Below are 14,122 nucleotides of genomic sequence, written 5' to 3' on the forward strand. Positions count from 1 at the left end.
CATATGTTATTGCCTTAAAAATCCCCTCCCTTTTCTCAGAGGAGATCAACACTGCATAGTGTTAGTTTTTAGCATCGAATTTTTGGGATGATGGCAATTTGAGGCACCAATCACCTGGAATCAAATTTCTGTACTTGGAAATATCTGCATGCTTTTGCAGTGATAGGGCATCTGCAGCGTACTTTCTGCTATAGCCTCCTCAATAGGGCATAGAATTTTGCTCATCCACATCCTTGTGAGGCAATCTGTGCATTCTCATTTATCTGCCACTGCAGCTTCATGCAGGCCCAAAATGCACCCTGAGCTGGTCGAAGCATTTCCTATCATGCTGACAAACGCATGGGAGCCAGTGCCACATGGGGTGCTTGGGGAGCATGAAAGCCGCCCTGTGAAGGACTCCATGGGATGCAGATTGTCCTGGGCAGGAGAAGATCGTTGGCGGGTCTTATCTTTTTTGGAGCATTTGCTTTCAGGGTCTCTGCTCCCACAATAATGCAAAACATCATTCTTTGCAGTCCTTGAGCACTCTTTTAAAAACATGTCCCACGTTGCCCCATCCTACCTTTGCTCGTCTTAGGTGCCACTAACAGGAGGGGCAAGCTCATATTTGCACAAAATATATAGAGACAAATCATATATACAGTGGGTACGGAAAGTATTCAGACCCCCTTAAATTTTTCACTCTTTGTTATATTGCAGCCATTTGCTAAAATCATTTAAGTTCATTCTTCTTCCTCATGAATGTACACATAGCACCCCATACTGACAGAAAAACACAGAATTGTTGACATTGTTGCAGATTTATTAAAAAAGAAAAACTGAAATATCACATGGTCCTAAGTATTCAGACCCTTTGCTGTGACACTCATATATTTAACTCAGGTGCTTTCCATTTCTTCTGATCATCCTTGAGATGGTTCTACACCTTCATTTGAGTCCAGCTGTGTTTGATTATACTGATTGGACTTGATTAGGAAAGCCACACACCTGTCTATATAAGACCTTCCAAATCACAATGCATGTCAGAGCAAATGAGAATCATGAGGTCAAAGAAACTGCCTGAAGAGCTCAGAGACAGAATTGTGGCAAGGCACAGATCTGGCCAAGGTTACAAAAAGATTTCTGCTGCACTTAAGGTTCCTAAGAGCACAGTGGCCTCCATAATCCTCAAATGGAAGACGTTTGGGATGACCAGAACCCTTCCTAGAGCTGGCCGTCCGGCCAAACTGAGCTATCGGGGGAGAAGAGCCTTGGTGAGAGAGGTAAAAAAGAACCCAAAGATCACTGTGGCTGAGCTCCAGAGATGCAGTCAGGAGATGGGAGAAAGTTGTAGAAAGTCAACCATCACTGCAGCCCTCCACCAGTCGGGGCTTTATGGCAGAGTGGCCCGACGGAAGCCTCTCCTCAGTGTAAGACACATGAAAGCCCGCATGGAGTTTGCTAAAAAACACCTGAAGGACTCCAAGATGGTGAGAAATAAGATTCTCTGGTCTGATGAGACCAAAATAGAACTTTTTGGCCTTAATTCTAAGCGGTATGTGTGGAGAAAACCAGGCACTGCTCATCATCTGTCCAATACAGTCCCAACAGTGAAGCATGGTGGTGGCAGCATCATGCTGTGAGGGTGTTTTTCAGCTGAAGGGACAGGACGACTGGTTGCAATCGAGGGAAAGATGAATGTGGCCAAGTACAGGGATATCCTGGACAAAAACCTTCTCCAGAGTGCTCTGGACCTCAGACTGGGCCGAAGGTTTACCTTCCAACAAGACAATGACCCTAAGCACACAGCTAAAATAACGAAGGAGTGGCTTCACAACAACTCCGTGACTGTTCTTGAATGGCCCAGCCAGAGCCCTGACTTAAACCCAATTGAGCATCTCTGGAGAGACCTAAAAATGGCTGTCCACCAACGTTTACCATCCAACCTGACAGAACTGGAGAGGATCTGCAAGGAGGAATGGCAGAGGATCCCCAAATCCAGGTGTGACAGACTTGTTGCATCTTTCCCAAAAAGACTCCTGGCTGTATTAGATCAAAAGGGGGCTTCTACTCAATACTGAGCAAAGGGTCTGAATACTAAGGACCATGTGATATTTCATTTTTTCTTTTTTAATAAATCTGCAACAATGTCAACAATTCTGTGTTTTTCTGTCAGTATGGGGTGCTATGTGTACATTCATGAGGAAGAAGAATGAACTTAAATGATTTTAGCAAATGGCTGCAATATAACAAAGAGTGAAAAATTTAAGGGGGTCTGAATACTTTCCGTACCCACTGTATTACCTCTCACCAAAAAAACATGTATGCTGTCTTTTTAAGACTCATTTGCCTTCATCCACTTACTTCAGAAGCAGCAGCAGGTGAGCCCAGTCAACACTTCCAGAGGCAGGCAGAAGGTGAGCCCAAGCAAAACTTCCTGAGGCAGGCAGAAGGTGAGCCAAAGCAACACTTCCAGTGGCAGACAGCAGACACAGTCAGAGTCTGAGACAAAAACAGTCAGACTGGCAAACCCACAGGAGTACACAGCACAGCCAGAGGCAGACAGGAGACAGTCAGAATCTGAGACAAAACCAGTCAGACAGTCCAATCTCTAGGAACATACTGCAGCAGGGGAGCAACAGCAACAAGTCCTTATCTGGCAGGACTGCAGAGAGAAAGGGAGAGAAATCCTTTCCCCTGCAGACCTCCAAGAGTGTTTACGCCATTGTTTGGCACATGGCGGATACCATACCCTGCTGCCCCATCTCCCTGCTCGCTGAGACATCATTCACAGCTGTTCTCAGGCTGAAAATAAAGCCAGGAGAGCAGTGCGGGGCACTACATATACAAGACAGGAAAAAAAACTCAAGGGAGAGGCAATGATGACATTGCAGAGCTTTTAAAATACCACACCTGTACAATATCAATGTTCTTTAAGCATCATTTTGCCAACAGCCCAGCTCACAGGGCACCCAGTTTTTAGAAATATTCACTTTCAGCATTCTGGGTCTCCCAGCTCCATGAGAAGCTGAACATGGAGGGGTAGGTTTGGCAGGGGGAATATCCTTGCAGAAAAGCACTTACCAACTGCAATCCACAGGTGGCCTGGAGCATGACCAAAAAAAAGAAGAACACTTCAGCTGGGGGAGGGGCTGTCTTTTATTTAGCTAGAAAGAGGTGGTCCTGTGGGCTCCAGAGGAGGTGTTAACCCGTTTTGTGCTGATGTGAGGTGGGCCAGGAAAGAGCATCTTAGAGCATCAGATGTCTCAGAAGTAAAGATGGGCAAAGGTTCACCAATCTGTAAAAAGACGGGTATAAAAATTGTCGAACGATTTTAGAATAATGTTCTTCCATGTATAATTGCAAAGAGTTTAAATATATCATCATTCCAAGAATCTGGAGAAATCTCTAAGCAAAGGCCGAATGGCAATAATAGATGTCCTTGATCTTTGGGCCCTCAGATGGCACTGCATTAAAAACAGGCATGATTCTGGTATGGACATCACTGCATGGGCTCAGGAATACTTCCAAAAATCCCTGTGTTTGCCAAGCCATCCCTTTAGTTGGCATGGCAAACACAGTTTGCCATGCCATCTAAAAATACAAATTAAAGCTCTATCGCACAGGTGTCAAACACAAGGCCCGCGGGCCAAATGCGGCCCCCCAGGCCATTTCATATGGCCCTCGCACCTCTCCTGCAGCTGTGGCACCCCCCTTGTTTCTACCCCCACCTTGTCTCAGTAGTCGACAGCAGAGAACAGAACTCCTTTGCCAGATCCTGTGCTTCTCTATGCTAATGCAGAAAGGCCTGTCTTTGCCCTCCACCCCTTCTCAGCAGTCAGAGAGGAGGGCAGAGCTCCTCCTACAGATCCTGCACCTCTCTGTGCAGCCACAACACCATCTTTTCTCTGCCTCCCCTGGTCTTAGCATTTAGCAGACTCTGTAAGCAGACTCCAGCCCTCCTCTGGTCCCCCTCCAGACCTTGCACTTTCTTCTTCCCAGATCCACCCGCATCTTCTTCCTGGCAGTAGAACCAGGTAAGGGGCTGCAATTTGATGTAAGGAAGGGTGGGTGACTCTTGACTTATGATGGTGGGGGGCTCTTGACATCTCATGTAAGGGTGTAAGGGGGGCTCTGGACATCTAACCTTACAGATATAACCGGCCCTTTGAGGGCGAGCATAATGCTGATGCGGCCCGCAATGAAATTGAGTTTGACACCTATGCTCTATCGTGTAAAGAACAAGCCATATGTGAACATGATACAGAAATACAGCCGTCTTCTCTGTGCCAAATCTCATTTAAAATGGTCTGTTGCAAAGTGAAAAACTGTTCTGCGGTCAGACAAATCAAAATTTGACATTCTTTTTGGCAACTATGGGTGCTATGTCCTCCAGACTAAGGAAGATAGGGACATTCTAGCTTGTTATCAGCGTTCAATTCAAAAGCCTACATCTCTGATGGTATGGGGGTGTATTAGTGCGTATGAAATGGGCAGCTTGCACATCTGGAAGGGCACAATCAATGCTGAAAGATATATCCAGGTTTTAGAGCAGCATATGTTTTCATCCAGATGAAGTCTTTTTCAGGGAAGGCCTTAAATATTTCAGCAGGACAATGCTAAACCTCATACTGCATCTGTTACTACAGCATTGCTTTGTAGTAGAAGAGTCCAGGTGCTTAATTAGCCTGCCTGCAGTCTGTACCTATCACCATTTATAAATATTCAGAGCATCTTGAAATGAAAAATAGGACAGGGAAGACCCAAAACTGTTGAGCAGTTAGAATCCTGTATCAGGCTGGTGCATCATTCCTCTCCTGAAAATCCAGCAACTGGTCTCAGTTTCCAGAGTGTTATTAAAAGAAGAGATGCTACACTGTAATAAACATGGCCCTGTCCCAACTTTTTTGAGATGTGTTGCTGCCATCATTTTCCAAATGACCATATTGGTTTCTTAGAAATGGTAATTTTTTTCAGTTTAAACATTTGATATGTATGCTGTATCTATTTTCTATTGTGAATAAAATATGGATTTCTGGAATTTGCAAATCATTGCATTCTGTCTTCATGTAGTTTTACACAGAGTCCTAACTTTCTTGTAATTAGGGTTGGAGTTTAATTCATTTTTCACTTTTCACATGTGGTTCAGTGGGTTGTGCATAGGTTGATTTTTTTTGTTTCTTTTACATAACTTTTATTGACGTTTTAGAGAACAAGGGGTTCCAGCTTCCAGGTAAGACAATACAAATAGAGATAACCTGCGGGGTATAACATTCAACAATGTTATTTATGTTTCATGTCACTTTTGTCCGTGCGTCTATAATAAATGGTATTGGTGCACTTAAATTTGTGTCTGGCATTCTTTGTGTAGTTTATCTAGTCACACTAGATTTTCAGGATAATAGCTTCTGGTATCCTGACATGGTTTAGTCCAACAACACTACAACAGAGGCTTACATAAATCATCAAGGTGGAATCAGCAATTAAATGGCTAGAAAATAGGTGGCTCACATTCTGCACTGGTCAGAAAGACATGTTCTATCTCCGACATTGGTCCACATTCCTAAAGTGGATAATTAAATGGCGACATGCTAAGCAGTGAACAGCTGAACCCAAGAGCATAGACTTTGTACCAAAAAAGTCTTGTGTCAAATTTGCCTCCAGTGGGTATCCCTGAAAATGGACCTTATGGCTTCATACCACAGTTGGCAGGTTCACAGATTCATAGCCTGCATATATATATTTAGACTCCCTAGTTACCAATATATGTAATCACTCCATTTAGATTGATTCTGTTCTCCTAAAGCAGGTCAAAAGGAAATGAATACTCACCATTCTTAGGGCCCTGGGCTGCCCAAGAAAGTCCTAGCACTAGGAAGTAGTACTCCCAAACCTCTGCCTGACTACTTTTTTTTCCTAGCGATCAATTCTTCATCCTGCTACTCATTTGCAATGGCTTTTGAAGCCCAGAGAATGTGACATTCCTCAGATTGTATTCACTGTTTGCCATACCTGAAGGCTATGATACATTGACAAAAGCTAAGGCTTATCAGGTTAAAAAAATTGTTACCTTCTTTCTCTGTCATTATTTATTGTACTAAAGCAGTTGGAACATCTTGGTCTGTTTTACATCAAGCTTTTTCCTCTAAGGTATGCAGAGCTGCATACCTCCACATCACTTCAGCCTTTAAGCGGCATTAAACCCAAAATTGTAATATTTTGCAGCTTAACAATTTATAAATGTGGGGGCAGCATTTGTTTTCTTCTTTTCAAAGGCTTTTTCCCCCCTGTTTTCACCTGGTGATCTGGCCAGTAAACATCTTCTTTATTCGAGTGCTCCTACTCTGGATGAAGGAGCACAGGGGCATCTTTAGACAGCAGCATTGTCAGTCTAGGGAAAAGGTAGTGTTAGATGTACTAGAAGATTTAGATACACTAATAAAAGTCAAACTCCACCCCACACTGCAGTTACAGCAACAGTTTCTTTTGGGATAAAGGTTTTTTATAAATAAAAGCTGACCATTGTAAGCACCCCTGTCAGTGATAAATGGTTTGTCTCAAACTGCCACATTTGCAAGACAGTTTGTTCTGTTAACCACATAACGGCCGCCCACTGCAGATATACTGCGGCAGGCAGTCGCTGCTGGGCAAAGTGACGTAGGGGTACGTCACTCGCTCAGCCGCCTGTCTGCCGGTCACTCGCGATCTCCTGCAGGAGAGGGAGACGGCTGATGTAAACACAGCCGTCTGTCATTCTTCCTGATGTAAGTGCAGAGACTATACGATCCTGCTATGTAGGATCGTATGTCTCTGTGGTTACATCACAAGCCACGCCCCCCCACAGTTAGAATCACGCCCCTAGGGACACACTTAACCCCTTGTTCACCAATAAAGTTAACCCCCCTTACCTGCCAGTGTCATTAGTACAGTAACAGTGCATATTTATAGCACTGATTACTGTAGTAATGTCACTGGTACTCCCAAAGTGTAAAAAATGTCAGTCAGGGGTCCGATCTGTTCGCCGCAATGTCGCAGTCCCACAAAAAAAGTCGCAGATCGTGCCATTACTAGTAAAAAAACAATAAAAATGACATATATCTTTTCTGTAGTTAGTAAACGCAATAACTTTTGCGCAAATCAATCAAAATAGGCTTATTGCGATTTTTGTTTTTACCAAACATATGTAGCAGAAAACAAATTGCCCTAAAATGTTAAAAAATTTTGATTTTTACATTTTTTTTGAGAATTTCATATAAAAAAAATGTGAAAAAAAATGTTAGTCTAAAAGCACTTTTACGCAAAAAGAACGCTTTTGGACGCCATGGTCGTTCTCAATTTTCCAGGCACAAAGAACTGGAAAAGCACATTCATGGTACTGGAAAAACCACCAGGTGAAATGGCATGATACAGTGTGATCAGTTAGGATCACAACTTTGTATTGTGTCATTTGGTGTATTTACATTTTTTAATTTGCTGCCGGTTCCACCCCCCTGCGTCGCAACACTCACAGGGAAGGGAACCAGAAGACAGGTGTCGGCATCAGCCGAGCACACAGCAGGAGGACGGCGGGGGATCGCAGGGGAAGGGGAGTTTTATTGTTGGGTAATCCCGAGTGTGGCTCGGGGTTACAGCTTTAGGCACTATATATTAACCCCGAGCCACACTAGGGAATACCGCTAGGGAGGTTAAAGGTATAGGTTTTAGCTAAGAAGATCTAATTCAAGCTACTAAGAAATGCCACAAAGCCTCCCCCAACTCTCTCTCTAAGCATCTGTGCATGTAATTTTTAATAAATAACAGTTCACTTACCCTAAAAGGCAGAGTATAGTTGTGGTCATGTGATAGCCTCATATATGAATTTCATGAAAAGTGACTGCAGTTCTATAATTACTTTCTACAATAGCTTTGCAGGTGTGTGAAATGTATACAGTGAGACCACTACTTTCACACAGAGAGAAAGGGTCCTTCTCTGCATGCTGGCAGGGAACAGGCTTTTTTACACTAAAAAAAATGAACTTTAAGAATTTTGTTTCAATGTACCTGAAATGTATTACGCTGATTTAAACTTCAGATGGCCTAAAGAGTAGATGAAGTATAATAGATGGTGACTGAACACTCACCGCTCTGTTGATAGGTGGATTCCAGCACTAGGTTTAAGAGAAGTTTTGAATTAAAAAAAACAAACAAACAAACAATTATACTCACCTAGGTGAATGCAGCATAGATCTGATGCTGCATCTTTCACCCGCTGGCTCCACAGTGAGAACTGAGTGATCAAACACTGCTTATCGCTCAGTTCTCCCCCTCTGCTTTGAGCAGAGAGCCAAGACTGTCGGTCAGCGGCTCTCTGCTCTACCCTTCAGCGCTTAATGGAACGCTGGCCAGTGGAGGGGGCAGGAGGGGCTGGCTCAGTCTCTCAGCGCATTCCTGAAAGACTGAGTCAGGTGCTGGTCCAGGCATCTGGGTGGATCACGGCCATATTGTCGAGATCTTTCCCGAGCCTGGGCCGGCAGAGTGACGTCAACCGACAGTGGGCTGAAAAAGGGTCAACCGCACTTCTTTGATCCATAGCAGAAGTATGGCCAAAAAAGCTCTGGCCATACTTCTCCTTTAAAATGTGTATACACACAATTTCAGCACTGTGGATAGCATGCTGACAAATTACTAAAATATCATTCCCATTATTTAACAAGGTTTGTCCAAACATTCCCTCTAAGAATTAGGAAAATTTCTACTTTACTTTCAACATTCGAATGAAATTAGACTCAACAACATTCCTTTATGCAAGATTCAACCATCAGCTGCCTGCATAATTATTAGAGTTAATGTTGCCAGAAACTGATGGGCAAATCCTGTTGAATCTTGGAACAATTCTTTGGCTGGAATATTCACTGGGCAAATTGGAAAATATGTCCAGTAATTGTGTGGGAATTTCACATTTACACACAAACTACAGCTTTATCAAAAATCTAATTCCACGTCATTGCAAGGATAACAACTCTACAGATATTCTGTTCTCTATTATACAGAACACCTGAGAAATTGAATTTACTGTCAATAGGAATACAACACTCAACCCAATCAGGTGATTATAACTAAAGCCCGCCTCTGCAGAGGACAATCCTTTATTGATTTCTTTATGTAGTTTTCTCAGACGTCCTTATGCTAGTCACATGATGCCACAGGGTCCTCCTCCTCCTTGGCACTTGGCAGTCCTCAATGCAGAGATGTGATAATGTGAGCATTTTTCCCTGCAGTATTGTATATAAGTGCAGGGTGTCATGGTGCCACCCATCCCTCCTTCTCCAGGCCTAAGCCATCCTTTCTTAATAGGAAGCGGGTTGAATGACAGTGGGTGTCATCAAATCCAAAAGACCAGTGTTGGATCCAGAGCATTCAGAGCTGTTTTCCCAGTCTACTGTTTTTTGTTATGTGTTTCAAAAGCTGGAATTGAGCTTTAAGGCACACCCTACCACTTAGCATTTAGTTTGATGAAAGTGCTGGCACAGCTAACATCCATATGAAACAAAACAAGTAAGAATCTGTAATAGAGCTTTCAAGATTCTTGCAAAGTACATAGCTCTACCTGAAAGGGATTCACTTTCTTTTTGCAACAAAAATGATTCCACTGCATACAGTATATCTTAACAATTTACAGCACATAAAAATTAAATTATCTTCGAAGGCAGCTTTTGTGTAATGACGATCTATATGTTTGAACTTAAAAGGAAATACAGGAAATTAGTGAAATAATAGGATCTACACACCCAGGTAGGAAGGCAAATGTACATTCTGTATGCATTAGGTGAATATTTACAGCCAATGGTCTCTTTTACAGAAGATTTTTGAAACAAGTCTTGAGTGCAATAGATTAGTAAGGACTACAAAGCTCCTTTAGCATTTTTCAGACAAGTATATGTGAAAAAACGCATTTGTACACATTTTTCAGTGAAAGCATATATTAAGATACACAGCAGTGAAATCTTGCTTCTTGTCGGTCCTGTGTAAGAAGAAATAAGAATATAAAGGAAATTTCCACTACTGAATAAACACCCTTGCATTACCCTGTTCCCCTCTAGCAGTCAGGTGGGGTTTGTTTCTACAAGCCCATTGCTTATATGGTAGCCTGCAATAAGAAAAACATGAGTTTGAATATGAACATTCTTGTTTTTAGTGGTTTATCGTTCTCTTATAGCAAAAGTATGAGTCATGGCCCTCCCTTTTCCCTTTTGAAGAATAAACCCTGACATTTTGAGGTTTATGTTACAGTACACATCCTACAGTTCTGAGTGCACACCAGAGGGTTTTCTAACATTGGAGGTCCTCAGAAATGAATGAACCTGGCACTAACCCCTCCCAGCCTCACCAAGCTTATATAATTAAAAGTTCCCTGCTTTTATATTTTTAGACCCAGAAATACCTAAAGAACTACATCATTAATAGTTAAAGTGTATGTCTGGACAAAAATAGCACATATGCAGTGGATACATCATTAATAATTAAAGTGCACATCTGAACAAAATAGCACATATGCAGTAGATATATGCAATTCATACTTATTTCCCTGTGTTGCATCTCTTTAAAAACAATGCAAGTACAGAACAATACCTGTTGACCCTGAAAAAATCCAGTAAGCTCCTAATGTTCTGTGTACTTTGCATTTGCTGCTCTAAAATCCCAAGCAGTGTTATCAGTCCTAACCAGCTCTCTATGTTGGACTACAACCAACCTCCCCATAGGTTATAGGGATGAAGAATATGTAAGGTGTTCTGCAGGCCATAGCAGGAGTGGGAGGATTTCAGCAGCAGCGGCAGTGCCCTCAAGTCTAAATGCAATGGACAGAACGAGATGTGGCTAGGTGCTGATTGACCACCTACAGACTTGTGAATCAGCAGTGACAATTCTGATAGCCATGCTCTTTGTAACATGTCTCATCTCACTGCAGTGCAAGCAGCCACAGCCTATTTGAGGGGGGAAAGACTGTTCTAAATTCAGCAGCAGCAGCAGTGTTTCCATTCTATCGCAGGAGACAGCATGAGATGGACGTCAATGAAGGCAAAAACAGGTACAGTGCCTTGCGAAAGTATTCGGCCCACTTGAACTTTGCGACCTTTTGCCACATTTCAGGCTTCAAACATAAAGATATAAAACTGTAATTTTTTGTTAAGGATCAACAACAAGTGGGACACAATCATGAAGTGGAACGAAATTTATTGGATATTTCAAACTTTGTTAACTGTTAAAACTGAAAAATTAGGCGTGCAAAATTATTCACCCCTTTACTTTCAGTGCAACAAACTCTCTCCAGAAGTTCAGTGAGGATCTCTGAATGATCCAATGTTGACCTAAATGACTAATGATGATAAATAGAATCCACCTGTATGTAATCAAGTCTCGGTATAAATGCACCTGCACTCTGGTAGTCTCAGAGGTCCATTTAAAGCGCAGAGAGCATCATGAAGAACAAGGAACACACCAGGCAGGTCCGGGATACTGTTGTGGAGAAGTTTAAAGCTGAATTTGGATACAAAAAGATTTCACAAGCTTTAAACATCCCAAGGAGCACTGTGCAAGCGATAATATTGAAATGGAAGGAGTATCAGACCACTGCAAATCTACGAAGACCTGGCCATCCCTCTAAACTTTCAGCTCATACAAGGAGACGACTGATCAGAGATGCAGCCAAGAGGCCCATGATCACTCTGGATGAACTGCAGAGATCTACAGCCGAGATGGGAGACTCTGTCCATAGGACAACAATCAGTCGTATACTGCACAAATCTGGTCTTTATGGAAGAGTGGCAAGAAGAAAGCCATTTCTTAAAGATATCCATAAAAAGTGTCGTTTAAAGTTTGCCACAAGCCACCTGGGAGACACACCAAACATGTGGAAAAAGGTGCCCTGGTCAGATGAAACCAAAATCAAACTTTTTGGCAACAATGCAAAACTTTATGTTTGGCGTAAAAGCAACACAGCTCATCACCCTGAACACACCATCCCCACTGTCAAACATGGTGGTGGCAGCATCATGGTTTGGGCCTGCTTTTCTTCAGCAGGGACAGGGAAGATGGTTAAAATTGATGGGAAGATGGATGGAGCCAAATACAGGACCATTCTGGAAGAAAATCTGATGGAGTCTGCAAAAAACCTGAGGACGGAGATTTGTCTTCCAACAAGACAATGATCCAAAACATAAAGCAAAATCTACAATGGAATGGTTCACAAATAAACATATCCAGGTGTTAGAATGGCCAAGTCAAAGTCCAGACCTGAATCCAATCGAGAATCTGTGGAAAGAACTGAAAACTGCTGTTCACAAACGCTCTCCATCCAACCTCACTGAGCTCGAGCTGTTTTGCAAGGAGGAATGGGCAAAAATTTCAGTCTCTCGATTTGCAAAACTGATAGAGACAGACGACTTACAGCTGTAATTGCAGCAAAAGGTGGCGCTACAAAGTATTAACTTGAGGGGGCTGAATAATTTTGCACGCCCAATTTTTCAGTTTTTTATTTGTTAACAAAGTTTGAAATATCCAATAAATTTTGTTCCACTTCATGATTGTGTCCCACTTGTTGTTGATTCTTCACAAAAAATTACAGTTTTATATCTTTATGTTTGAAGCCTGAAATGTGGCAAAAGGTTGCAAAGTTCAAGGGGGCCGAATACTTTCGCAAGGCACTGTATTTGTAAGACTTTGCAGGGGGCTTAAGGGAAAACTCTGCAGATACCTTTATAATCAAGTGTTGCAACACAGATATTTTTTATTTGAAAGCCATAGTTCTACTTTAAGCAGAGTGGGAGGAGTTAAACCATTATAGTGTGGGACCTAAATTTTTGGTAAATTTCATCCTTAAAGCTGCCTCCCTGGTTCTTCTCTCCACATTCATCAACATGCTGACCTTTCTTTTTTTAATGACGTCCCTTATTTTAGACCCAATTACATCATCACTGGGTCTCTAAGTAGCTGGGTCTGTATATAGCTTCCTGCCCCTGTACTCTTTGCAAGAGCTGTGGACCTTGATGCAAGCAGTGGGCTTGCTCTTGGGAGGAATTGTGCAAATATCAATATGTCTTAAGAGTTGGAGCTCAGGGCGTTCCTCCTAGGAAGATTGTATTTTTATACAGATGTCTCAAGGTAATGCCCATATGTAATGCTAAGCCTCCATGAGTAAAATTGAAATCCAATGAATAAAATGGCAGGCCAGGGACAGGAAGGCAGGCCATACAGGGTTCCAATGGGCAGGCTGAATCTACCAAGTTGATCGATCAACCTGGGTACAACCAGCATTCTGGATTTTACTTGCAATTATCCCTAGCGCCTGTTATAGCCGCTAGCAATAATCACTGTCTTCTCCCGGCAGGGGAAGACAATGATCTGGCAGGAGGGATTCCCGCATCAACACTGTCTGTGCAGTGAAATCAGAGTAAGCTATTTCAGTTCAGGAAAGGAGTACAAGGTGTGCAACTGTGCAAGACTGAAGGTAAGACTGGAGTTCAGCTTCAATGTAGAAAAACACTGCATTCTCCTACCAGTTATTCGTTGGCAGCAGACATGTGGACTGGTAGCTGTGAAACAGTTAATTATACATGAATTTAGGGTCTTCTCAACCAACAATGGTAATCAAAAGGAACAATGAAATGGATAGTGATAAGCTAAACATAGACAGCCTTTTTTTTTTTACTTTTTAACAGATTCTTCTCCCCCCCACAACCACCTAGTCAAGTGGCTGCAGCCACTGATCAACAAAAGATTTCCACCATGTCCATTTTTTAGAAGAGGACTGACTTCTTTCAAACAGAGAAGGCCACACACTATTTAAAGATCGGTCAGTCCCTGCTGAACTGGCTGAATTCTGATCCATCAATGCCCTGCTTGAATCTGACCATAGGCAGAATAAGAATAGTGAAAAGACCTGCAGCAGTGACTGACCACTCTAGTGCATACCAGCATATAACCAAGATAAGAAAAAAGCAGTAAACCATATCAAAATCCCACGCAACACTGATTATTGGCTAAGACACAGTGCTAATGCCAAGATTCCCACCTTGCCCATGTGTGAGAGTTGTTTAAAATGTTATTTGTATTTAAATGTGATACACCTGACTGCTTTTTCTTCTTCTCAGCAGTGATACAACATACA

The 14,122-nt window shown here is 42.4% G+C and overlaps 1 protein-coding gene across 1 annotated transcript in view; it reads right to left on the reverse strand.

The window, feature by feature from the left end:
• Positions 1-9,751: 9,751 nt before the first annotated feature.
• The window catches only part of FSD1L (fibronectin type III and SPRY domain containing 1 like), a 153,816-nt gene continuing 149,445 nt past the window's right edge, over positions 9,752-14,122 (reverse strand). The window contains exon 15 of the transcript XR_014225833.1: positions 9,752-10,105. The gene's annotated coding sequence lies outside the window, so the exon portion shown is untranslated. The remainder of the gene's footprint in view (positions 10,106-14,122) is intronic.

Source organism: Pelophylax lessonae (genome assembly GCF_965119305.1).
Source record: "Pelophylax lessonae genome assembly, chromosome: 1".
Taxonomy (NCBI): domain Eukaryota; kingdom Metazoa; phylum Chordata; class Amphibia; order Anura; family Ranidae; genus Pelophylax; species Pelophylax lessonae.